The sequence below is a fragment of the Betta splendens genome, chromosome 3, assembly GCF_900634795.4.
Source record: "Betta splendens chromosome 3, fBetSpl5.4, whole genome shotgun sequence".
Classification (NCBI taxonomy): Eukaryota; Metazoa; Chordata; class Actinopteri; order Anabantiformes; family Osphronemidae; genus Betta; species Betta splendens.
In genome coordinates, this window is record NC_040883.2 from 5,215,485 (window position 1) to 5,242,739 (window position 27,255).

Sequence of the window (27,255 nt, forward strand, 5' to 3'; positions counted from 1 at the left end):
CTTCCGGTGCCTTTGCAGTCGCCAAAGTCACGCTTGCCATACAATACACGGGGCGCGCGTGCGGCTTCGAAAAACAACGCTTCCCTTTCTGGACACCAGACGAACGGCGCATCTTCGACCACAGGTGCACTTCCGCGCGCGCCAACGTGTAACGTATCACAGAATAACGAACACGGAGCTCCCGCAGCACCTGCGCACGTAAATAAGTGCAGATGTTGTTGAAACACGCGAGGCTGAATGAGACGGACACATTTACACGCGTGGGTGCGCTGTTTACTTTGCGTCAAACAGCTGCGAGCGAAGCACTCGCGTCTTTTGTCGATCGATTGATTTGCACTGAATCACGCGACCGCCGTGTTTCCTCTCGCGGAAGAGCCGTTGCGTAAAAGTTGCGCGCGGCACAAAGCGGCGCTGATTGGCGCCTGTTCAGCCGCCTCTGGTGTCTCTCCAGCTCCGTTTAAAGCGCACCTTGCTCGTCGCCGTTCCATTGAGCGGCGCGCGGGCCCTCCGCCAGCTGCGGTCGTATTTACACAAATTAGGCCGTGCTGCGACTGACGCGGACAGGGGATGAGAGCGCATTACTCCTCCACTAGGGGTTGATCCACATACTGGGAAGCCTGCAAAGGCCGGCGTGTTTGCACTGCAGCAGGGCAGAGGCAGCACGTTGCACCTAGTTCCACTGGAGTCTAATAACACTGCCAATAACCACAGTTCTCACAATGCAAACTAAGCAGGGGAAGGATTATATAATGCTAATGCAACAGTAAACAGCCGTTTGTGAGACTGGTTTACAACTGTTTTCCATGGGGATTTGTTTGCAGTATAATCCTCCCAGTATACAGTATGTAAACAGATGTGCCTGAAATGGGAAGAGCTTGGTTGACAAGTGTTTCTGATCCACTCCAGTGATTGAGGTCACCGCCGTTCCTTCACGAGCTTCCGTTTACAGAGCATCAGGGGTGAGAGCTCAGTTCGGTTACTGTGGAGTCCGGTCTACGCATTCAGGTAGGCGTCTACATACAGTACAGTGGTGATGTCGTAGCAGCTTACTGTCTTGAACTATCTTATGTGGTTAAAACCTGAAAATGCCATCATATGATGGAACCAGCTGCAAAAGTGACATTCAAATTCAAATATGATCAAATAAAAAAACCAAAAAACAGCAACATGACCAACAATTTGACCTTACACATGTTCACTCACTTACTGACTCACTCCTTCACTTACTGACTCACAGACTCACTCACTCACTTACTGACTGACTCACTCACTTACTGACTGACTCACTCACTTACTGACTCACAGACTAACTGAATCACTTACTCTTTTACTGACTGACTGACTGACTGACTCACTCACTGACTCACTGACTCACTCACAGACTCACTCACATACTGACTGACTGACTGACTGACTGACTGACTGACTGACTGACTGACTGACTGACTCACTCACTCACTCACTCACTCACTCACTCACTCACTCACTCACTCACTCACTCACATACTGACTGACTCACTCACTTACTGACTCACAGACTAACTGAATCACTTACTTTTTTACTGACTGACTGACTGACTCACTCACTGACTCACTGACTCACTCGCTCACTCACTCACTCACTCACTCACTCACTCACTCACTCACTCACTCACTCACTCACTCACCTACTGACTCACTCACTCACTCACTCACTCACTCACTCACTCACTCACTCACTCACCCTCCTGTATGTACTGTAGCCCTCAGCCAGTTTCACCCTGGACCTGGTCGTGCTGCTGTTTGCTGGACTCTCTTCCCTTCAGTTTCTCACTTCACTGTTGTTGTTGGTTTACTCTCTTTCTCTTGTCCTTCCTTTCTATTTAAATTGCCATTTGCAGCGTGTGTGCCATTTTATTTGCTGTTCTTCCTATGGTTTATTCATGCGTCTTTCTTCTGCACTCACTTGATTTTCTGTTTTTCCCTTCTCTGCTCTTTATTTTGACCCTCAACCCACCTAAGTAACCATTACAGATGTGGCTTCTCCTTTTGTGCATTAGTCAACATACAGTTGTCCAGAGCATCACTGACCCACACTGCTGTGGTAGGTTAAAGTATAGCCACTGTGACATAGTTTAATTCAGTGTTACGTGCACCATAAATGGCACCAAACACAATGTTCATCATGTGAAATCAGCCCCTCTTTTTAAATTACTCTATTTGTGCCCTGTTTTTAAAGATTAGCTTTGACTTCAAAATACTGTGGGAAAACCAGAATGAAATTATCTGCAACCTCATCACTGAAGCTTGTAATAAGATTTTATTTCCTGTTTCCAAACTGTTTTTATGGAGGAGGGGGAAAAAAATAACAATAAAACGTGTAACCAGAAATGAAATTACAGCGGCGGCCGGGGCGACAGTGCTGCTGCTGTGTGATTAGAGAATGGGAGCACTGTGTGCGTGAATGGAGGGGTTTCATGCGTGCGCACGCGTCCACCCGCTTTCAAAGACCCCTCACACGAGTGGCTGCCTGTTCATTTCCATGTAAGTGAGTCAGTGGAAAGCAGATTAAATCCTACACCGGACCAGCGGCCGCTCGTAACTTTAAGTCGGCCGCTCGTGAGCCGGAGCAGATACGGCGCGTCGCTAGCGGCTAGTTCGTATGCAGCTGAAGATGCTCTTTTGCCCCAGGCGTCTCTGCATCATTCTTCATTTAAGTGGTGCTTTGAAGAGACCAGTGGAGTGCAGTGAGAGATGCACCTGCCTGTCATTGCGGGTGTTTGCTCCATTTGAATGGGCCTTGAATGAGCCTGTAAACATGTTGTTTATGATGGTATTCATTACACGCATCCCTGAATGAATATGAACCTTTTATTAAGCTGGAAGTTGTTTTTCTGTCCTCATATTAGTCTCGCACCTGCAGGATTCATGTGCTTTACCTCGTGGTGAGGCTGGTTTTCACAGTTCTTTTTCACTGGTAGTAAATAAAAATCAACAGCTACTGATCAACACACGGAGGAGCATTTGAACATCCTTCGTCTTGTACTGTACTTTTATACTGTCCATTGTATACATTGCTGGTCCATTGAGGTTCTGCTGGTGGTATTTATATTTATCGATTATCAAATGAGATGGCGACTCATTGGGTCCTTGCTCTGCATGTTACCTTTCGCCAGGAATCCCAGCAAACCCATCAGCATTTTTAGGAATTTCAGCCCCGGATCTGAACTCAATTTCCACTCAGTTTCACGGGAGATTAATGAGCTGGTGCTTTGTGTGGCCTCCTGATTTGCCCTCTGCAATGGAACTCAACAACCAATCACTAGCACAAAAGGTGGCTCCGACCCAGTCGCCATGTGGAATTGATACACTCTTTGGCCGAACTTTCCATTTCCCTCTGACAGAGATTAGACTAATTGTGAATCAAGCCAAATGATTACCTTGAACACATTCTGAAAGGTTCTGAAGCATTCAATTAACATGTAGGATACCAGTGAATAGAGAGAGTTTAATGAGATCCGATTCTAGTATTTGCCAAAGAAATATCATTAGATGATTCATGTGTGTTTATGATGAATGTTTTATTCTCATAAATGGGTCCTGCTCATTATTAATCAAACACAAATGGAAGACTGATACAGCACAGTGGTTAATGAATCTGCTTATTAAAACGAAGCCCATGCTGTTAAGATTCCCAGCATACAATTTAATTATCTTTTTTCACCTTCACTCTAATTATGTTTGATATTTTTCATCTTCTCGGGGCCTGATGGCTATCTTATCTCACGGGCACGTAGCCAAGACTTTTATTTTACTCCAGATCAAAAAGCGAGATTTGTCTGAGAACAGTGTTTTACTGCCATATGAGACACACGGATCAAAAGCAGAGCTGAAGAACACTCTCGCCGCGATGTTCTATTTGGCTTCAATCTCGCTCTGTGATGTGGAATCACACGCTGTAAATACAAAAGCCTAATAACACTGCACAGACCGCATCATGTGTATGCAGTACATGCTTGGATGCATTTGCACATATGCATAAAGCTGCACAGACATATGCACCTTTAATGCATTTCATGCTCATTTTCCGTACGGTTGCTCAATAATTTCTCTCTTTATGCGCTTCAACCAAACACAGGCACCATTTAACTTACAGAGTGCAGCACTAGTAAAAATAGCTTTAATCGGAAAAAGTGAGAGAAAGTCCTGTTATACATAGGCTGGATTTAATTAAATATTGCAGTGAGCAATTGACTGGGAGACAGTGTTGTGCAGTGTATCTGGGATTGATGCAGTAATTGTATGGAAACAAGCAGAGGCAGCGCTGATTGGAACGACGACTCCGCAGCAACGTCGAGCTTTCGGGAGATCAGAGCGAAGCAGACGTGCGCGGGTGATTTAGACACAGTTGTCACAGACAGCTGTTGGCGTAATCGCGCCGCCATATCCATCAGCCGATGGGATCTGATGAGCAGCCCGAGCGGAGCCAAGTCATTAGGAGATCCCCATTGTGATAAATGTTATTTATTGCTGTCAAGTGACATTAATGTTTAATTCGGGGGCGGAAGGCGAGCGGTTCGGCCCATTCACGGTCAGTCTGTGACAAAGGAACACCGGCCAGACAAACTTCATCACCCACGAATATGAAGGGGAAGTGTGTTGGGGGAGTCAGGGTGATGGAGAGAAATGGGGGGGGGGGGTAATCGTCCTAATTTGCATGTGTTTTAAAAGGGTAATGAAGTAATATGATGTTTATCTTTTCTGAAGAGTTTAATTTCTGCTGGAAGAGGCCCAGATCACACCGTGACACAGTGTAATGAACAGCAGCGTGAACACGGGCCACGAGACGTGATGGTAGCAGATGTGTAAGGGTCCAAGGGCGCGGAGAGGCATGAAGGGGGGTGTGTAGCTTCTGCTGTGATGGATGATGGATTGATGTGTGTGAGAGTGTGAGTGTGTGTGTGTGTGTGTGGGGGGGGGGGGGGTACTCAATGATTTATTCATTAAGTTCACTATCCAGAGGCCTGTGTTTGTCTGTTGGTCCTCAGTAATAAACTAGAAAGACACCTCTCATCGCTTCATTCTGTTTATTCATGACAGCGCCATTGTGTGTGTGTGTGTGCGTGTGTGTGTGTGTGTGTGTGTGCGTGCGTGCGTGCGTGCGTGCGTGTGTGTGTGCGTGTGTGTGTGTGCAGATGATGAACGCGGCCGCGTTCCTCCTCTCTCTCCCCCGTTCGGGCCGAGCGAGAGTTCTCAGAGTGGCGGCTGAAGGAGAAATCGCCGCGCCCAAGAGGTTTTGGTTCCTGAAACAAGATGATGATGTAAAAGGGGTCAGCTGCTAATCTTTATTCCCTGAGTAAAGCGCTCATTCATTATGTAACAGTTTGCATTTGTATTCAGGCCACAGACCCCGGGCGCACAAGCTTCCAGACACAGAGGAGGTTCTTTAGCTGAAACTCATTTCTGACGTGACATCAAAACTGGGCGTTAGGAAAATGGAGGCGCGCGTTCGGTTTGTTTTCATTCAGCCTCTGATGTGCTGCTGTTGCGCGTCTTCCAAAGGCACCAGCGTTAGGAATTCTGCAGCGTGTGTCAGAACCGAGGGGCTTCCATGTTTAGCAGCGGGACGAGGCATCCAGATGAAACCCTATCTGCACTCACACCATTAGGTTCACGTCCTGCTCTGAGTTCTGAGTTCTGACCCGTTGTCATTTCTTTAACCTTAACCTGGGCCGGAGAGAACCTCCCTCATCGGTGGGTCCGGTGTTTCTGAGCCGTGGAATGAATGCGTTCGGATGCTCATCACTTAGACCGGAGTAGAGCGGCACCGGGCCGGGCCGGACGTGCAGTTAAACATCTCTTTACGGGGCAGATAACATCGGCGCTGGGAGGAGCTGCAGGGGTCTGCAGAGAACACCCCCCCCCCCACACACACACACACACACACACACCCCCACCGCTCTATTTTCATCCCGACTTGATAAAGGTGCCTGACATCATCTAAACAGCGCAGCCTATTTGTAACCAGGTTACCAGCTATCTTTCATCTGTAATTGAGAGCATGCAGCTCGAGTCAGAAGTGTATCAACAATATAAAATGTTGTTAGCCTTCCATCAAGCGGCTCCTGAAAGGAATTAATAGCTATCATCTGAGCAGGGGGAAAAAGGGCCCTTAGACGAGTGTGGGGGGGGGGGGGGGGGGGGGAGTCTAAGGGGGGGATTGGAGCGACAGTGAAAGATGTTCCCCTGAGTTATTGTTATTACACCAACAGAGAGAGAGGACGCGCGTGTGTGTGTGTGTGTGTGTGTGTGTGTGTGTGTGTGTGTGTGTGTGTGTGTGTGTGTGTGTGTGTGTGTGTGTGTGTGTGTGTGTGTGTGACGGGGGGTCCTGAGCTTCCTACCTAAGTCAAAGCATGTAGAGCATGTTTCCTAACGCCACTGTCAGAGGACATCTTTGAAGCGGAGCGACTGCAGCCCTGAGCGTCGTCCTCCAGCGTTTCATTCGCGGTCTCCTCCAGTTCCCGGAGCGCTTTGACACCCCGTCTCCAAACTGACCCGCACTGTGATTTCTAGAAATCCTACTTGGCGTGTGCAAGAACGGGCCCAGATGCATGACAGACACACATCTCCCAGCTTGTCAAGCCATTTGCCCCCCCCCCCCCCCCCCCCCCCCAGAGGCGGGTTGTTGTGAACGAGGAGAAGCTGAACCTGCTTTAAAACACGCGTCCGTAACGAGCGGCTCCTGAACCGGGTCAGCGTTAGCAGCGTTAGCAGCGTTAGCAGCGTTAGCAGCGTTAGCAGCGTTAGCAGCGTTAGCAGCGTTAGCAGGTCGGGTTTGATCTGGGCTCATGATAATAACCCCAACGCTGCTGTTGTGTTGACATAGGTGTCCTGACCCTGAGATGAGCCTCCTTTCAGCATGAACAAGCACAACATGGCGTCCGCGCTGAAGTCACGGTGCAACGTTATGAAACGTTTTCTCTTTTTTTTCTTCCTTTCCAATTTCATTTGACTCTGTTTTCACAGAGAGGGAAGCTGCCACATCGGCGCGGTTTCACCGTAGCGCTGAACAAATGGATTGGAACGCAGGCGGCGGCGGCGGCGCCGGAGGCCCGTGAGCCCGTGAGCACGCGAGCGCGGCCGCAGGCAGTCAGCACTTTGTTATAATGGGAATCTCAGTCTTGTCTTGTTTGCCTCGGAGCCGAACAACTCCAGTGCTGCTCGCGTGTGCTCTAATTACAGACGAGATTAGAGCGGGCAAATTAAACCGCTACCAGCCACTGTTTGTAATTGCCACAAGCAAATGTTTGTAATTATGAACAGATTGCTTTACTATCGATAATTAAAACAACAACACAACTTATTTAATGACTATCGGGAGATGGCACTCTGAAATTGACAAAGCAGAGCGAGCGGAGGGGGGAGAAAAAATCATTTTCACCCCGACGCTGTTTTCTGAGCCGCTGCTCTTTTGTTCCCGATGCTCCCGCTCGGTTCGGATCAAACGTGCGCCACTGGATTCGCTCCAGTTAAAACAAAGACAGTGAGGTCCGGGTTCGACGGCGTCGCTCTCCCCCACGGCAGTGATTGTCCATTGTCTGTGCGGTAACTGATACGCGGAGCAGTTGGTATTATTAGTTGGGCGACCGTAATTATAATCCACCACCTGTTGTCGGCCATTTGATACTGACACACAATATGAAGCTGAAGCCACTGACCCTGTGGCTCCGCCGGCTAATGAGCAGCGCTCTGAGGCCGCCGCTGCTGCCGCCTCAGCCTTTACACCACTACAAACATGTTATTATGAGTATTTGATTCAACTCTATACATTTAGTGACTCTGCTGCTCCCTCAGCTGCTCCATGTACAGTAGAACACCGTCGTTATTGAGCTTATTAGATTAACAAATACACGTGGTCTACCTTTGGAACAGTCCTTCAAATCACATCACATCACTATGTGTAATAATGGCTCTGGCTGCTTTTCATTCGCTGACAGGTCGAGCTCGGAGCCTTTACAGATGGTGTTTCATTTGGTCACGGACCTGTAGCAGAAGTGCCAGGAGTTGTGATGTGTTTGATTTTATTAGAGATGAGATTTAGCACATACATGCTACATTACTGCAACAGAACTCCCATTTCTCATCTGCGGGAGAAAATGAAACTGTGATGAAATGTAAAATAGTCCCCCTCAGGCAGAACTGGAGGGACTGGGAATTGCACCACAATAAATCTAATGGATATTACTGCACTCAGTTCTCTCTGTCTGTTTTTTACTCACTACTCCTCTCCCCCCTTTGCCTCCCCTCCCCCCTTTTATTCTCTCTAGCTGTGCAAGCATGCACCGATTACACACACACGCGCACACACACACACACACACACACACACACACACACACACACACACACACACACACACACACACACACACACACACACACACACACAGAGCAAGGCACTTGCTCTAACAGCGGTTCCGTGCTTTCACAAAAAACAAACAAACTTATATAAACCATCTGATCCATTCAGATGGTCCTAATGGATTTCAATTACCAGGTCCAAACTTCAAAGCTGATGAAGTAGATGCGTTTCTCTGCCCCCTCGCTGCATCTCGCAGAGCGTGACAGTCCAGAGAACAGAGGGTTATGAATGCTGGTTTGTCAAAGCATTGTACAAAGAGCTGTGGTTTAAAGCATCTGGCATTTTGGAAGCATGTTATTAGTGTTCAATGCAAAAGCAAATGAAGGGGCTGAAAATTAGGTTGAACCCTGTACTGAACGCACACAGATCCACAGCTTCAGAAAAGGCAGAATTTACAGAGATACCAACAACTTTAAACAACGTATCAGCAAATCATTTATAAATTAGAAATATGGAAAATTAAATCAAGGTTTTTAGAAGTTGATGAGCACTGGATGATGTTTCTGCTGCTTTTTCTCCTGAATAACTGTGGATACAATTCAGTACTAATACTCTACTACACGACACCTTTCCTTCGTGTTTTATTCATATTGAACACATCTTTCACTGTGTTATTTGTTATTGGACATATTTTTAGAATGTGCTTTGTCCCAACAAGATGTTTTCACAACATCGTTTCATATTTCCGGTCTATGATTCACTGGGGCAGCATGATGCGTCATCACTATTGTGTTATCACTGGTTAGTAAGGATGCAAAAAAGGTTGGCCATCACTTACACGCACACACTTAATAATATTGAATCACTACTTAAAAGCCTGCTGTCCTCTATGTACGAGTCACCTCCATTACTGATGCGAGTTCAGGAGAAGTGGAACATTTAGCAGCTTTGAGTCACAGAAGCTGGTGGAGGCCAAAGCAGAGCTAAAAGAACAGTGACCATGGAAACCGGACTCCATGTCACATGAATCCAGCCCAAAGCAAACATCCCTGTTTCTCCTTATGGCCACACTATAAAAAACACTATAAACAACAAGCTAAGTATTTAGATGTCCTGGAGATTTTCCACATCCAGTTGGAAATACCAGATATTACTCTTTCTAATTAGGCTCTTGAGGATGACTTGGTGTTTTGGTTGCTATATAAACACAGTCATTTGATCTTCTCAGGTTATAGACTTTTGCTTTGAATCTCTGTTCAAACATGCTTCAAGTGCTGTGGACATTTCTCTGTAGTGCGTCATTCATTTGTAGAAATAAATAGGAGTTTGGTTTATAAAAAGTTATTAAAAAGCCAAGGTTAAAACCTTTGTGTGTTATTATAATAATAGTATGTGTGTGCTGTCCTCACATGTCAGTGTTGTGTACTGTGTTGTGTACTGTGTTCATCAGATTGTGCTGCTGTCAAACACTGTAGTCTAACGCTGCCACATCCTGCATCTGTTGCATCTGGGCTTCAACTTAGTTTTGTGCATATTCTGCTTGTGAAGCGCAAAATGTCTTTTTATTTGTATATAGATCCTGGAAGGAAAGGTCGGCCTTTGTGTTTGATTTAATAAAGCAGACAGAAGAAACAAAGCGCAGGTACGAGCGGAGTGTCTTGTGCGGATCCAGACACTAGAATCGGTGTTGTCTTAACTGATGGTGCAACACCTACGCTGCAGCAGTCAATTGCTCTTTTGTTCTCTGGAGTATTTATAGCTGGCTCATCCAACCCTGCCAGCTTTCGACTGTGCGGGGAAAACTGTTCAATTTTAAGTTATGAGTCAGAGCGACAACTAATGCTTGGTGAAGTTATTGGGGAGTCGTCTGCTGTCTTTTTTTTTTGCAGCCTCTGAAGCCTGTAAAGTGTTATTGTTCTGACTAAAAGCACCATGGACTCACACTGAGTGTTTGACCCATCTAGATGGAACATCTGTGGCACACCACATTTACAGTGGTATATTTCTTCTCCAAAGCCACACACACACACACGCACGCACGCACGCACGCACGCACACACACACACACACACACACACACACACACACACACACACACACACACACACACAGGAGCAATCTCGTCCTGTCTTGCTCAAGGACACTTCTACATGTGGACAGTTTCATGTTTTCATGGCTTGACTGCAGCAGCTCAGAACTTTACTATTGTACCAACAGCAGAACTAATCACTTACAATAATGACTGAAACACATTATCTTGCACATTGCATGGGTTATTATTGCTTATATGCTAATTAATACTTCATTCAGAGAGAGGTGAGAGGATGCTATAGAGCGATCAATATGCAGAACTGTCACAGCTTTTATAAATCAATCTGCTCCACGACTCACGCCTTTAGATTGATGTTGAATCTCTTGCCTAAGGTTAAGATTATTTATATCACATGTTTTAAGGCTTTATTGAGCCATGAAGAGGCAGTGGAGATGATTATTTGTTTTTGTAAACGCTGCTGTTGCCAGAGGGATGGTTCATCAGCCCTCTCTAAGTGTGGAACAATATTCACTGTGACAAAATGAGTGATGGCACGAGGTAAACACATGAAGGGTAAAGCTTTTTTTTAGTGTTGGTGTTATATATCAAAGTGGATTGACGGGGGAAGAATATTAAAGCGAGTCAGAGTTTTGATGTGGGACAATAAAAGGTGTATAATGGTGCGTTTAAGGCACATGCGAACGTAAGGTCAGCACATCACAGCGTCTTTGAAGCTGGAGATGAGGAGTTAATGACGGTGCACAATCTCGCAGCGAAATGCATTTCTAATTTACTGTCTGAACACAGCGGGGAGCGTTGCGTCGCGTCGACGTCGCCATGGCAACGGCATTTGACAGGTCTTTGTCGGAGACAAGTGTTCAATATCTCCCTCAGTTGTGAAGGGTCTGGCGCTTTGATTGTCGAGCGCGCGCAAGGTCAATAGTTAAAATTCAATTGAGAGGCCGAGAGAGAAATGGTGGGACGGTAAAAGAAGTGGAGCTGAGAAAAAGCCGTGGACGTCAACAATATTGTCTGCTTCACTGTGTCATCGCACGCGCACTGCAGCGCTCCTTCCCCTCTCCTCGTAGCCATTTGTTTCCATTTTCAAAGGGCCCACGGTGCACTCGCGGAGACGCCGACTGAGTGCGCTCATTTGCATTTCACAGGAGATCAGGAGTAAGTGGCAGACACCTCTCAAATTCAGCTAATTTGCTCCATGAAAACCATGCGACCATGTAATAAAACCCAACATTTCCATTATAATACAAAGAGCTGTCTGAGACTGCTCCGCGAGCTGCCGCTCACTCCGCGTAATCAGCGGAATCATTTGATTATTGATCTCTCTGATGAATGCGCGTCAGAAGAGGAATGAATTAAGCAGCTGCCTAATAAATGACTGTTTCTCGTAGTTAACTTTAAAGACATTTTCAATCAAGGTCTAATGTCATTTGTAGGATGATGAGGCAGACTCTGGAAGCCAATGCAAATCAATACACGTCTTTGTACACTTGTGTCAAAGTAATGATTGTTTATTTGTTTTATTTTTATAATTGATTTATTTACTCATACAACTAGTGTCTCCATTCAGTGCTGACTGCAGATCAGCCTCACGCGGCTCTTCCCCAGATGTTATTAAGGTTCTTACCCGAGCTCAGCTTCAGATAAATGCCAAGTCAAACCTATTGATTGTTGCATATTTTACGTATTGATTTGGTTGTCAGATCCACGTCCTGGTAATTAAATATTAATTTCACTGAACAAATGCAGATGTCACGTGTCTATTCATAAAACTTGCAGCATTAGCAGTAACTCGGTGTGATACACACAGCAACAACTGCATTAAAGACGGTGAATGATGCTTTAAAACTGTTTGATGACAAGGTTTAAGAACCCGTTGAATCAGCTTGAATCTCTGCAAACGCTAATGTGAAGACGTGAACACACGCACAAACTGAGTTAGTGAGAACCTATTTCTAATTTACACTTTTAAAAGTGTTAAACATAAAAATCTGACTTCTTACAGATTAAAGAACGGAAGAATAGATTAATGCTAAACAGAAAGAAAATGTGGCTATAATGATACTTAGTTATGCTCTTTGTACTCCTAAAATATGTCTGTGAAGTTCGGTGTGATTTAATCAATCAATCAATCAATCAATCGTTTTAGAACACCATGTTTGCATCTTTCTCCACATACAGTACAGCATCACTGTTTCTGACTTTAGACATGTTTATTGCAAGAATGAATCAGTATCAGCTTAAATTGGGAGACGTGAATCCGGTTGGACTTTAGAGCTGTGCATCAAAAACCTCTTTAATGAGCTAATTGCAGTTCTTTATATATAATCAGAGCGTCGGTTGCATCTGGGAAAGGTCCGCTTCCTCTGGGGTACCAGCATTCGGCTGGACATTTCCATCCAGATGGCCGAGTCTAACAGCCATCTGTGGCTGCACGAACCCCATATAAAACACAGGAAACCAGCTTACCATCACTGACCCTGTGACTCACAATCAGAGCCTAGCTTTAAAGGTAGCCCCTGGTATTTTATGCTCATCCCTCACTAAATGAATACAATTATTGCATTTTACAGTAGCTGCAGAGGCATCGTTTAAGCTTACCCTCAAATGAACCATATTCTAAACCCGTCTTATCGTATGCCTCAATGCCAAGAACAATTAAAACTAATTGTAGCCTGAAAGTGGCTCAGTCCAAACACATCTTGAATGAATGCATAGTAGCTTAAAAACAACTTTTTTCTGTCCTTCCAGTAATTAAAGTACTCAATAGGCACTGGAGCTACGAGTGGGGTCAACCAGCAGCTAACTTCTACCACTCACAGAGTACATTTCATGTTTTCCATGCAGTTAGACTTGTAGATGACCATGAATTATGACGACCTCAAATCAAACACGACACATTCTGGTTGAAAAGTACAAACACATCAACAACGTCAGGATCATGCGTACAGGTTGTGTGTGTGTGTGTGTGTGTGTGTGTGTGTGTGTGTGTGTGTGTGTGTGTGTGTGTGTGTGTGTGTGTGTGTGTGTGTGTGTGTGTGTGTGTTTGTTGGGGGGCGGGGGAGCTGAATGGGGCTTAATCAGCCTTGTGAAAAAAGGGAAAACCTACATACAAAAGCGTTCAAAGGGCCTTTTCTTGTGTTTTCCACAGAAATGGGGTGAATATTCTGTCACTGGGCTTTTGAAGCGATTGCTGAGCATACAGTTCAGACAAACCACTGCCTCCCCGGTCTTTGTTGTCGTCTTCATTGTGCTTTGCTGACCCCGTGCTTTTCTAAAGAGCAACATCCCACACCTCCGATTAATGCCTCATTAGGCCCGATGCTGCTGTGAGCAGGGGCGGCGAACGCCTCGCGTCCATTTAGCCACAACTCCCACACCAAGACTTTCACCACGGAGGAGAAATTATTAAGAAGCCCCCAATCCTGGGTTCTGCTCAACTCCCCCTTTCTCACACCCTCTGCTCTGTGGCGGGGCCATAGTGCACCTTCCTGCCTTTTTAGATGTCGTGGCTTATCTCCAGTCCCGTTTGTGCGATTGTGTGACAATTCTCTGCCGCATTCAGTCGCTCCAGCCTCCGTGAACAAAGGAATCTGACTCTGACATGAGCAGATAGTGTGAAATTAACTTTATGCATTGTTGCGTAATTAATAAACCACTTCACACCCCAAACAAATCACAAAAACATGAGATACTGTAACAGCTCATAGCATTTTTTGGGGGCAGCTGCAGTTTAAAACCCACTTGTTGGGAAATTTCACAACAGGCCTTCTATATTAGTTTGCATTGAATGTTACAGGTGTTCCTAATAAAGTGGACAGTCGGTGCACGCTCTGATTCAATCCAGTACAACAGCTCTGCCATTAATTCCACTTTTACAAGGTTATCATTTCTCAGCTTTCAAACTGAGGCTGTCAGGAAGGTCATAATTCTCCTATAGGTTTATTATTGAGGTCACAGCAGTGAATAAAACATAGGATGAAAATGTAAAAGTTATTTAAATGCACATGACTTAAATTAAGATTTTAATGCATGTGCCTGTGCATTTAAAGGGCCAATGCACATTATTGAACAGCACTTGTCTTTAGGTGTAAGCTGTGTTTTATTTAATTTCCCCTCCTGTCTGGGTGTTTTCTTTTTTCCAAGGATTTCATCTGGTGCCGTTTGACTGATTAGAATAATATTCCTATTTATTCATCTCCCCTGCTCCTGCGCCGACTTAATCATTCGGCTGTTGTGCGAATCGCTCCGAGACATGGCTCTACAAGGCAAAAGAGAGTCCTTTCTTCAGAAGATCTATGGGCGGTTTGAATTGATGCCGTTACAAGTTAGTACTGTGCCTGTCTGATCTGTGAGAAGTATGAGGATTGTACTGGTGTCGCCTGAATGTGTTTGTGCAAGCGTGCGGAACAATGTGAGAGTGAGAGAGTGGTGATGTAGAGAAATGTCAATATGAAAGAAAAAGGGTTTTGAATTTCTATTATGACTGTGGGTGCAACTAAAATAACCAGATAATAGCAGTGTAGGGCTTTTGATGCAAATCCCACCATTTTCAAGTTAACACAGCGGCGTTCAGCAAATAAAACCCGCAGTAGCACAGATTTATTCACTGCTCGATACCATATAATATCTCCACTGATGTATATTGATTTGGTGGTGGCAGGTGATTGGCTGTTTGAGCGATGGCCGCCCGCGCGACCGGACGCCGTCCTCGGCTTCAACCGCTCCCTCGCCGAGGGCGGCCTCCGCTCTTCCTCACCGGCGAGCGTTCGTCCGACGCATCTGAGCCGCAGCAGCGTCGGAGCCTCGTCCGCTTCGTGGCGGCGTTGCGCCCGTTGCCATGGAGACCGGCAGTTTGACCCCGCGTGTAAGTCGCGTTAACAAACTGGAGGTTGAGTTAATTGTTAAACGCAGGAGGAAGTGTCCGTTTGCGCTGAGCCCAGGAACTCGCTGCCGCCCTTAAAACCAGCGTTTTTAAATTCGACGACTTTCCGCGCGAATTCGGGATCCGAGCGGCCGCAACTCTGGAGCATGTTGGGAAAGATTACAGGAGTCAAATGGCCTTTTCTCCTATTGTGACTGTTAAAGTGATCTTGACAGCCAGTCATAGGCGCGAGGCTCTGCGCGGCCTCCACCGCCCACCCGATCTATAAAGTGAGGCAGAGACGTCTCGGAGGTGTTGGTCTGGGAGTCGCGGCCCCGCATTTCTCCCTAATCCCGTCGCCCCCTCTCCCATTCATAGGAATCATAAAAGCCATGCCTTGGCATTGCTCTGCATTATCCTCCCTCTTTCTTAGCGCTGGTGGTTATTTGTCCCGTGATTAGCGATGAAAAAACGAGTCGAATGTGAATTAAAGAGAAATAACAGCATGGTGAATGACCTGGATGTCGGTCAGAGGGGGGTGGGGGGGGGGTTGGCGGGTCTGTTCCAGGCAACCACGCTCACCAGGACCCAGACAATGGACCCCATCGGCCCTGATGCAGCTTGACAAGTGAATGGCATGCTGAATGGTTGCCGCGGCAACAAATGTGTTGAATTTTATGCATGCATATTCTGTTTTGATTCCCCCCCCCTCCTCCCCCTTGTTTTTTTTTTTTTTCTTCATGGTTGAGGAGATTTGACTAATGGTGCAGTGACTCTAAACGGGGCTGCGCGGGGGAGCCCTCTCTCTCCTCAGCTCCACCGCACGGGTCCCCGTGTGTGAGCGCCGCCGCACCTCGCACCCGGTGGACGTGCGCAGACCGGTTGCTCACAGAGGCTCCATTCCAATCATTTCGCTCAGAATTGAACGGCTCTGCAGTGACGCAAACATCCGCTCAGGTGTTCACAGCGCAACGCGAGCGGGGGGGTTCCTGCGTTTAGTGGAACATTTACACAAACGCGGCTTTTCTGGGCGCCGGATCTCTCCCGCTAGCGCGTGGCGTCGCGTGGAAACCTCCGAGCGTGAATGTCGGTTAATGCGTAATGTATTGTGCGGCCTGTTATCAGGAGCCGGATAACGTATCTGAACGCTGTTGTATTTTTAGCCTCTGTTTTTTCCAGCTTGTGTGTCGACACAAGGACGGCAGCTCGCTTTAAGGAGTGAGGAGGTGTTCGTAGAAAAGCCCAGAGCTCCTGCGAACAGATTACATAGTGCACTGGCCCCCACAGAACCCCGATGGTGGAGGGGGGGGGGCTTCAACAATACTTTGATCAGACACCTAACACAATGAAGCCGAGCATGTGTGCAAAATAGCCCTGACATCTGAAGCATTTCTTCCTCCAGCACCAATTCATCATTTTCACTCCCAGATAATAGAAAGCAATCTTCCAGCCTATGATTACACTTCTCAAGAAATCATATTTCATGTAAGCTAAGACATGTATTCTAGGCGGAATGAGTATCTGAGGTGCCAGTCACGGCGCGCGCGCACTCATATACCAATAACGCAGAAGGATACATGACAGTGCATCCTCTCTAGTCACTGAGCAGCGCGATAAATATTCAGTATCAGCGGTGACATGGAGGAAAAACACGTCTGTTCCTCAAATGCATTATGTTAGTGTCAATACAGATGAAGCGATGCAGCCACGACGGTACAGATGATGCAATATTTGAATGCAATCTTTTGAATGTTACCACTCCATATTTAAATGCAGTATATTGTTTGATGTTATGCTGAGGGTCAACCTTTAAGCTGATACAGTGCAGCAGTATTGGGTTTGAACCACTTCTGTCCCCTCTGCTGCACCTCCCTGTAATCCTCCCAGGGTTTCACGTGGTCCACGCTGTGAAATCACAATAAGTGAAAATTCTCCCCTCAACTCGCTAACCGAGCGGGAATCATTAAAATTCCCCGATCTGTTGGAAGGTTGAGCCTCGCTCAGAAGCCTTTATTCCTACGCGGCTGCAGCCGCCGAGCTCTTCGTATCATTTAGCAGCAGTTTGAATGTTAGGACGGCAATTAATGGAGTTCACGTAAGCGGTTGCTGACGTAACTCGTTTCACGTGTAACTTCGCTTCAGCTACTTGGGCGCTACAGTGTTTCCATATGATCAGGATTTGCGGCCACATTTCACATGCTGTTCTGTTTGGTTCTGTTCTGCTGCCGCTCGGCCACTTCGGCATCGGCCGCCGCATGTTTTGGTGCATTTCAGCGATCAAAGACTATTTATTAAGCTTAACCCTGCTCATTACCGATGTGCCGTGTTTATACAGCGGGAGGAGAGAGGTGGAGGGGAGGAAAGATAGAGCGAAACACAGGGGGGGGAGGGGAGGGGGAGGGCAGGGGGAGGAGAGAACACGCCACTGAATGTCCCAAGCCATTAGAACAAGGGATATTTCTGGTTGACTGAGCAATTCATTCTCGACATGTCACATTGAATTTCTTCCATTATAAAACACTGCTGCCTCCTCCACTCCAAAGGCAGATTGCCTGCACCTATTTCACCCAGTGAAATATTGCTTCTCCCCTCAAACAATCTTTTTCATCCCAAAGTTGTGAAAAAAGAATTGAAACAGTGATTAGTCTATGTTCACAGGGTGCAGTATATTCTTTCATGTTTTTATACTTCTGTCCACAGCACCATCTATTTTATCCACCAACAGGCCTGTTTAAATCATATTCCTTTATGCACGTATGCATCTAATGCGCGTGTGTGTGTGTGTGTGTGTGTGTGTGTGTGTGTGTGTGTGTGTGTGTGTGTGTGTGTGTGTGTATAATCAGCTGATTCCTCATTCACCCCTTACTGCCGCCCTTCCCCTTTCTGCCTGTGTGATATTAGACGTTGCCGAGACGACGGGAACCAGTTTGTTTCTGTCGGGCTGAGTCGGTGCTGAAGTCGGACTTTTACACTAAATCTATGTGGTGACACATGATGCACAGAGGACGATGCAGTCGTTTGGCTGAGCCGGCTGCACGATCTCTCATCCTCGGCTGCGTCTGGTGCTCAGCTCCGGCACTTCACAAAGCCCTGATAGAGGAAGCCTGACTTTGCTCGGCGCCGCCGACAGTTCTGACAGACCAGCAACGGAGATGGATGTTGGCGAGATAGAAAATAGAGGAAGAATGGCAATTATGTCAGGCTCGGAGAAACATGTGTCTGTGCAGCGCGATACAAAAGGCCCTCGCTGCATTGTTATCGTTCTCAATAACCCAAGGTGTGTCTGGAAGTAAATGGATTGTCTGCAGAGAGCATTTCATTCTTTGTACCCTTTCTCTTTTCTTCTCCTTCTCAGGTTTGTGCAGTTTGGCTGGTAAAACCCTTGATTCTGTTGCTATAAAACGCCTAAACAATCACAGGCGCCATTATTTGCATTGCGTCAAAAACCATCCAGTGTTTGTTTTGCAGCACTGAACTGATCATCGTCATGAACCTCCAGGTTTAAGCTATGCAGGCGCCATTAAATAAACTCTATAATAGAATCTATGCCTGACTTACGCGGCCGTGTGGACCACAGAGCGCATGTAGGACAATTACAGCTATCATTATTTCAGCTCCACGTGGCCCCACTCAAACACACTGGACCAGCTCCAAGCTGTGGCCCACAGCCTCTGAGTCCGACTTCCCACTCCAGCGGTAGCTACAGACGGAGGCACGGAACATTTTTCATCATATACTGTGTACCGGTTTCATTTATGGAGCTATTCATGCTTCAGAAAACATAACCATTTATGAAGAATTTAAGGACACAGTCCGGTGCTCGTCCAATCGAATAGAGTTGGAAAGGATGAGAGAGTTTGTCAGGGCCCTGGTGAGTTTACACTAATGGAAATGACAGTTCTGGAGAGAGACAGTCGTGGGGTCGTGGCTCGGATCCAGCCGCCCCTCTGTTCCTCTCGCGTCCAAACGGGCCGCCCTCCTCCGTCGCGTTTCACACAACTTCATACGGCGCCCGGCTCAAAACACGCCGTCCGTCCTGACATAATGACACAGTGGAGATCAATTACGCTGGCAAAATATCACTGGTGGAAATCATTGAACTGGTTGTCACGGGGCACAGTCGGTCACTGGTTTTGAGCAGTTAACCGAGTGACTGGCACTGGTTGCAGTGTTTCCTTTAGCTGCGTTGGACGTCATGTATGTGCTGGTGCTGTGGTCCCGTCTCCCCCTGAACGGCGGTCTGGCGAGCTGGAAGCTGTGAGGAATTACGCCGGTGGTGAATTCGGATTGAAATTAACTGCTTGCTACAAATCAAAGACGTGTCACTCATCCACGAACAGGCCCCGGATAATTTATGAGCTCGGAGATGAGCCCCTCTCTTTCCGTGCCCATCAATATCAGCAAATGGCACATTTATATTCAGCCGAATATGAGGTTACATTTTGTTTTACACCTGTGTTGACATTTAATTCAAAAGACAACGACCAAGAGGGCAAGGCTATTCTCAGACCTATTTTAATGTATTTCAACACTCAGCCATCATAAAAATGAGCCCTGATTTTATTGTGATAATGGAAAAGTACACTGGAAAAGTGGATTTGGAATTGGTTTGCACATAATATCTTGTGCTATAAAAATGAGATTTGCAGCCATGGGGGAAAACAAATCAAGATTCTTTCTTCAGTTATTGGACCATGTAAGAGAAAATGCAGTTATTTTAATGTAGCTGGAAATGATGATGCTATGTTCACACGGCGGTGCCCACGGACTGTGTCCGTCCTGGCGCTCAGAGCACGATGTGATCATTAGAAACAGACATGCGTCTCTCTGTGAAAGGGCCAAAACAAAGCTTGTTTCACTCATTTATAGAATACAACTTACAACTTATGTTACGCGTAAGAGCATCATTCAAACAAAATGCAAAAGCAAACGGATCAAGCGTGTTTCTCAGGGTTCCCTCGCTTCAGACGCTGTGTGCACGCGTCCCCAAACCAACTATCAGCAACTTTCAACAGACTAGATGGAGCCAGCCTCCAGATTCCAGCCTGTAGCGCTTCTATTTGTATGCGATGGACAATATGTAGATTTAGATTTGTGTCTCAAGGCAAACAACTGTCAAGCGGTGCAGTATTTCATTTCATGCTGAGCATTCAGCTGCAGTGGGGCATAAATATTCATGAGGATTCCTCCAAACGCATGATATAAACATAAGAATATAGCCAGTGACAGGCATTAGAGAGTGGTCACATTAGATCAAATAGAATAACCTTTCTTTGATGCCGCAGAGGTATCGGCGTTATTGCTGTGATCAGAGGACGTACGTGAGACGGAGGAGCGCTTGGTAAAACATTTCTGTCCTCCGGAACCAGCTGAGCTGTAAACAAAGTAGGGTTGATGCGAGCTCTTGCTGACCTGATGAGGGTACAGGATTTCCCACAATGCCCCGTTATCTTTAAGCGACAGCAATCGTGGGAAGGGATCACACACGTCGGCATCACATTTCAGTGCAACTCTTCAATAACGGTTGAGACCCTTCAGGAGCAGGACAGTGGTTGAAGCACTACTGACGCATAAAAACGTGTGAGAACATCATGAGGAATGCACTTTCGAGGGCTCAATACGAGCTGATTGAGTCTGAATCATAGAAAATGCAAACTACTGGTTCAATGTGCGTCACTGTGCAGGTGCTACATGACAAACAGAAAGAAGCCAGGTCTGACACGTTACAGCATAACTGATTGCATTCTGCAAATAACAGCCCACAACTATTAATCATCATGCATTGGACGTTCATTACAAGAAACTCATTACACCGGACCATTTAGAATGTGCAGCGCAGTGGGACACATTTGTAATACTTTTTCATGAGCAAACCTTTCTGCGCAGAGAACAGATGTTCTGTCACAGTAATTAATATTTTGTGGCGTATTGTCTGCGTTGGAGTAAATACTTTAAAGGGCAAAGACAAAAGACGGAGGTTCGAGAGCGCGAGTCGCCTTCGCAGCTGTGATCAAGACGATTGTGGCTTCTGTGTTTACACACACGCGCAGCAACAGTCGGTGACATTCATCACAAATAATGAAGCGCATTTACTGTAAGTAAGTCATGAGTCAGAGCTTTCACCTGCTCATCCAGTGAAAGAACAGGTGCAGGAGAATGGTGGCGATGCCTCCAGCAGCAAAGTGACATTTGAAGAAACACAAAAACAACAACAACAACACCAACAACAACAACAGCAACATCAACACATCTTCTCCTCCTTTCACGTTCGGTAGCAAATGGCTCCTAATGGAATCTGCTGACACCCAACTCAGGGAGCTTATCCCTGTGCTGAGGAGCCTTTTAGGCATTTACACAGCTTTAAATCAGCAAATCAGCAAATTGACTCAAGCTCTGAGTTGCTCCTGCACAAGTGTGCTGTGCAGAATATAGACACGGATGGTAAATTTGTAATGACAGTGCTGTTCGCTGGACTCCTCTATATAAGTGGGAGGTAATAATAATAGTAGGTGGTCAGGACTTGGCTGCTGTACATGTGGTTCCTGTGGACTTGTCTAATTCTGATGTTTGCGTGATGCATTTAGCTGCTCGCTATTTTCATGTAAACACGTGTTCTGTCTGTCGCCAGTCTTTGCACACAACGTGCCAGGATGTGTTTTTATGTTACTCTTTATTTTCCTCTCACACGCTGCTGATTTGAATGCATTTAACACAGATTAAACATAAAAGACAGAAAGAAAACCTGAGGAGATCTAAAATTATTAAAAGAAAACTGAAGCATATAATGCAATTACTTCCCGGGTTTAAGAGAACGTCAATCAAGGGCATATCTTGGAATCGCTTAATGGGATATTGAAATATCCTCTTCCAGCATGTGGCGGATAAGGCAAGTGCTAATTAGTATGAATGACGAGTGCTAAGATGACTAATGCTGCTGAGGACAGGTTTTAATTGAGAATAATATAATGAAGTGTCCTTCAGATGTGTCGCTGTGCAGCGCTTGACGCTGACTGGTCCACACAGGAACAAGAACTGTTGAAACTGTCTGCAATTTGTTCAGAATCAAAACTTCTTCTTGCACAAGAACTATTTTGTATTTATGGAACCGGTTTCCACTATTGGATAAAGTAATAATAATGATAATCATCTTTTAAAAACTAATGAGTTAGTAACAAACAGTGTCTCACTCTTGTTATTCAAAATGATGATACTACTTTATGTCAATATTTTGAGCTAGTAGATTAAGTCATTATTTTGAGAAAGTATCTCATTATTTTGTTATTTGTTTTGTTTATTATACTGTTCCAGTACATCACACAACAAGCGAGACAGTAAAAAAAGACATAATTCAAAACATTCCAAACATAAAATCTACCGCTAATGTTTTGCAAATAACATCTGGCACCGAGCAGCCAGTGTTTGAATACATCAGTATGTTCATGGATGGAACACAAACAGTAGCTTGGGGCATTAATTGTATTCCAAATATTCATGTGCAAATCAAAGAGGCACAGATACGATTCAGCAGAGAGACTGTTTCTGAAAAGGGAAAAAAAAGAATAAAATGGAGCTAGTTTACCTTTAATGTCCAATCTTCCCCATCATTACTGTGGAGTGTAATAAAGGTAATGGGCCCTAAAGGATTGGCAGAAAACACAAACATAGTGGATGGAGGAGGGGATGGGGGGGTGGAGGGTGGTGGAGGCTTAGGGCTCTGCAGGATGAGCAGCACTGTCTCCTGAATGTAACATTAGAGTCTAGATTCCTGTCTTAGTGTAGTGTTAGTCCGCGTTAGAGAGATTGTTAGGCTTTGTGTGAGAAGTGACTATTTTTACTATTATTTTTATTATTATTATTATATTATTTATTATTATTATTTTTACTAGTGCTCCCGAGTCTGATTGTTGCATTGGATTAAAGGAGCTGTGGCAGATCAGATATTTTGGAAAACAAAACTCCACAATGGCCGTGCATTTATTTATGCAGCATCCGTGTATTTGTGATTGCAGTTGAGTCTCTTTGTGGGGATGAGATATCATGAGACGCTGCAGTAGCTGCTGTCTCACATCTCACTTTGCAGGAATCTGGTGAAGGTAACACGGCCCTCAGTGTCATCTCTCAACCTGACTGGTCGTTCATCTCTACCACGTTTTCTTTTAAATAACTCAACCACTTATTGCTGGCCGGCTGCCAGAGGGGCAGCATCTTCACCTTCATCTTTCAAAGAAGAAATAATACAAAAAAGCACTAAAAGGGTTTTTAGCTACAAGTTGACAAAAAAGTGAATCATTATTTTGGAGCAGAACTTTTCTGTGAAAGACTTTAAATGCTGAAATACTTTCTCTACAAGGATGCTGCCACTGTTCTAGGTTTCATTGCATTTGGCCTAAATAATAATAATTCTAATGCTATATTACAGTGGTGCTGAGGTCCTGTAAGTGAGTGGGGGGGGGGTCTGCTGCAGGGTGTCATCCCCTCATGTCCTCAGTGTCTCACTACAGGCCACTGTCTGTGTCTGGGAGAGCGCGTGTCTGACCCAAATTCATCAGTGACCAGTGTGTTTTAAGTCTCTGCCGGAGTGGCAGCTCCCTCGCACTCCCTCAATGACAGGGCACTCTTGCAACTATGCCCATTTTTCTCACCTAATGGCGTGTGTTATGTTTGTCTGTGAAGAGAAGACGACGCTCGTTGTCCGCGATGGTGTCGGGCCTCTGTACGAGACGAGCTGTGACACAAGCAGAGTATTTGTACTGACCCTTCATTCACAGGCAGTGTTTTAATATCCAAATAAAGGGCCGCTCCTTGTTCCAAACATCCAACTTATTACAGTATTTTCTCAGGAATATTACAGTATACTGTATAAGTTATTACAAATGCACCTTCAACTACCCACTTAATTGTGACACAGAAGCCAATATACTACACAGCAACAGTACAGACCATGCTAATAGCAGAGCTCCTTGTGATACACAGTGATATATTATTAAATGACACATTTAGCTTACATGTGCATGTTTTCCCTGTGGGTGATGGAGATTGTTATCATAATGGAGCTGAACATGACAAGTACCTGAGTCTGACCTACAATGTGATTAAAAACGTAGGATAGAAAATAATAGCTACTTGCTCGACCCCGGTAAGAATCCAGCAGCAGGTATTTGTATGTGTGTCACGCACTGACAGCATCACACATTGAATATACAGTAAATAGAATAATGATTAGATAAATTAATCATTTTGCTTTTTGTACTACCTTTTGTACCGCTGTATAATGACTCTGCGCTGCTTTAATTGAATCTGAGGGGGAGCCAGCACAAGATAATTTGTTTTCTTGTTACCAAAATGGTTCCAGTGTTGCCAGGCAGGGAGGAAATGACATATGGTGGAAAAGCATAATTCATCTGGCCGAGACACTGGTACCAAACCATCAGAAAGGAAATTAATTCCACTGCCCGGCTGTGCAGCCAAACAACATTAAAAGCAGGAATAAAGAAAAGCAGCTCAAACACGTGGCCGCGCCGCACTCATATTGTGTCGTACTGGAAACCAAACAAACCAAACATCCAATAACCAGGCGGAATCGGGGCAGGTAGCAGAGCTCGCTGATCTGATATGTGCCGTGTGGGAGGCTGCGTGCGGGGGTGCGTATGTGTCTGTATGTGCAGGAGTGAATGAGATTTGATTGGGTGGGCGTATCCGACCGCGCTGTGCGTGAAGGCGCCGTTATGCATGCGATTGCCACTATCAAGCGGCAACGCGGCGAAAAGCGCGTTGCACGTGCACCAACGCGTCCGTCGTTACAAAGCAGATTTGTTGGCGACGGCCGTGGATTGTTGACCATCTCCAGGCGGGCGCTGGAGTGCTTTCAGATGAGGATTATCTCCTCCAGCGCAGCACAGCAGAGTTTAGCACTGTGTGTCATTGATTAAGCCTGCGTGTATTACATGCCAACACACATGGAGCTTCCTCCAGGCTCGTAACACGTGTAGGAAGGAAAACACACAAACATGCAAAAAAGGCAGTTATCCATAAGAACATATTAAAAATGCAACCTTGATTGAGGTGCAAACTGCTGCAATGGGCTGTTGCAGTCAGTGTAAAGTCATGTTGGACACGCATCCATATGTGTGATCAGAAGCAGCAGAGTACAGTAACTACGCCTGCTTTACTCTACAACTGCTCCACATCCGCTGCTGACGACGCAGAGAGTGAACGAGGAAGAGGTCGACGCCGAAGCCGCAGCATCACACGTCGGCCGAGGACCCCCGGGAATAAACGCCGCTGGGTGTTCACTTGAACGGAGCGCGTTGTCTGGAGGGATGTGCGTGAACGCCGCGCCCTGACGTACCCGCTCGCGGGCGTCTTTAGCGGTGGATAAAGAAAAAATCTGAGCTCGGCAGACAAACGGGGCTCAGCGCGAGCGCAAATGTTTGCTGAGGTATTCTCATTGACAGCAGCATCGATTTTCATGTTGATTCTGACCCTTCCCTGCCTCTGGAGCACCGACTGTGACAGGTGGATGAAAACGGTCTCTGTGTGTATTTAGTGCACTCACACGGCCCATTTCTACTCATCCACCCCTTTATTTGTGTTAAACACTCATAACATGGGAAATATAACAGGCCTTTTCTGACATGTAGCAGGAAAAGTGGACTTAGTGCAAAGTTCCATGACGAGGCAACATGAATGCTATTAATTACTTTTGAGCTTTTGCTGCTATTCCAAGTCATAATGTCTGTACTGTAGCAAAAAGTGTGTGTCTTCTCTCTGTTCTCCTGATGGAGCCTTCGTCTGATGTCCTCACTATATATACAGTAGCACAGGCTTGAAGCACACGCTGTAAGAACAGAACAAGATGTTCTTTTGCATTTTAGTTTCTTTGGTTATGTTTCCAACAGCAGCTCAGTAACAGTAACACACTTGCTTTATTTGCTTTCTATTCCTTCTCCGCTCCGACTGATTCAGCTGCGATCAATAACTACAGTACGCGCGCATGTTCCCTCATACATACAGCACAAACCCGTCAGACAGTAGGTGGTGTGCACATATTTCCCTGCAGTGCCGTGAAGTGCTTCTAGTTCAAAATAATTCCTCTAATGTGGTTTCCAGCAGCCGCCTAAAAGTAACACTTGCACAATCTGGTTTTGTTTCTGACTCAGAACCTGAGAAGAGAAACTGAGAAATGTGTTGAGAACATTACTCTACCAGACTGCCTGGGCATGAAAATCATTTACAGTACTAAAATGACTACGTATATAATGTATACAGTCCCTTTTATGACTTTAAGTGACAACAGAACGAGGGGTCTGAGCATGAATTTTAAATACAGAGAGGGAATAGTAAAACCAACCTCATAAAACGATTAGAAAAATGAATGTAGTAGCAGTAATGTTGCTAGTGTTACTTGCTAATAGGCAAAACTGTAACCAAAGGGAAACTTTTATGAAAAATAAATGTCAGGCAAAAAAACAGAAATAGGTTTTATTTCAAAAGACAGTGAATAAATCCAGTAAATTAAAATTTTATGTCCCCCCTCATATTTTATCTGTGTAATAACACAACTGCGCCACTGATGTAACATTGGTTGGATTCGCAGGTTTCTGCATGTTGGCTTTTGTCTCCCAGTCCATGTGGGCCTGAATATGAAGGAACACAAGGATGATACATGTCAACACTGACAACCTCTGCAGTGATGGCAAAGACAGGAATGTGAGCAGCAGTCAGTGGCACAAGACGAAAAACCTGGAAAGAACAGTACAACGCAAGAACACACAGCCACAGGAATGAAAGCTAACTGTTAGCTGGCTACGTTTGGGTCAATGGGACAAATTAACAAAAAAAATTTTAAAGACTGGAGTCACATTGAGAATATTATAGCTTTAGTGCCATTTTAAAGGACATAGGACATAAATGTATGCATGGTATAGCATTAATACAACTATATTAAAATTGCAATTCAGAAAACAGACTGAGTGTAATTAATTATGATTGTCACATGGACT

At 45.5% G+C, this 27,255-nt stretch overlaps 1 long non-coding RNA gene across 1 annotated transcript; it reads left to right on the forward strand.

Moving 5' to 3' along the window:
• On the forward strand, positions 1 to 27,207 carry LOC129603864 (uncharacterized). The gene is made up of 3 exons (XR_008694140.1): positions 1 to 124; positions 907 to 1,005; positions 26,850 to 27,207. It is a non-coding gene; the product is annotated as an uncharacterized LOC129603864 (long non-coding RNA).
• The last annotated feature ends 48 nt before the right edge of the window (positions 27,208 to 27,255 follow it).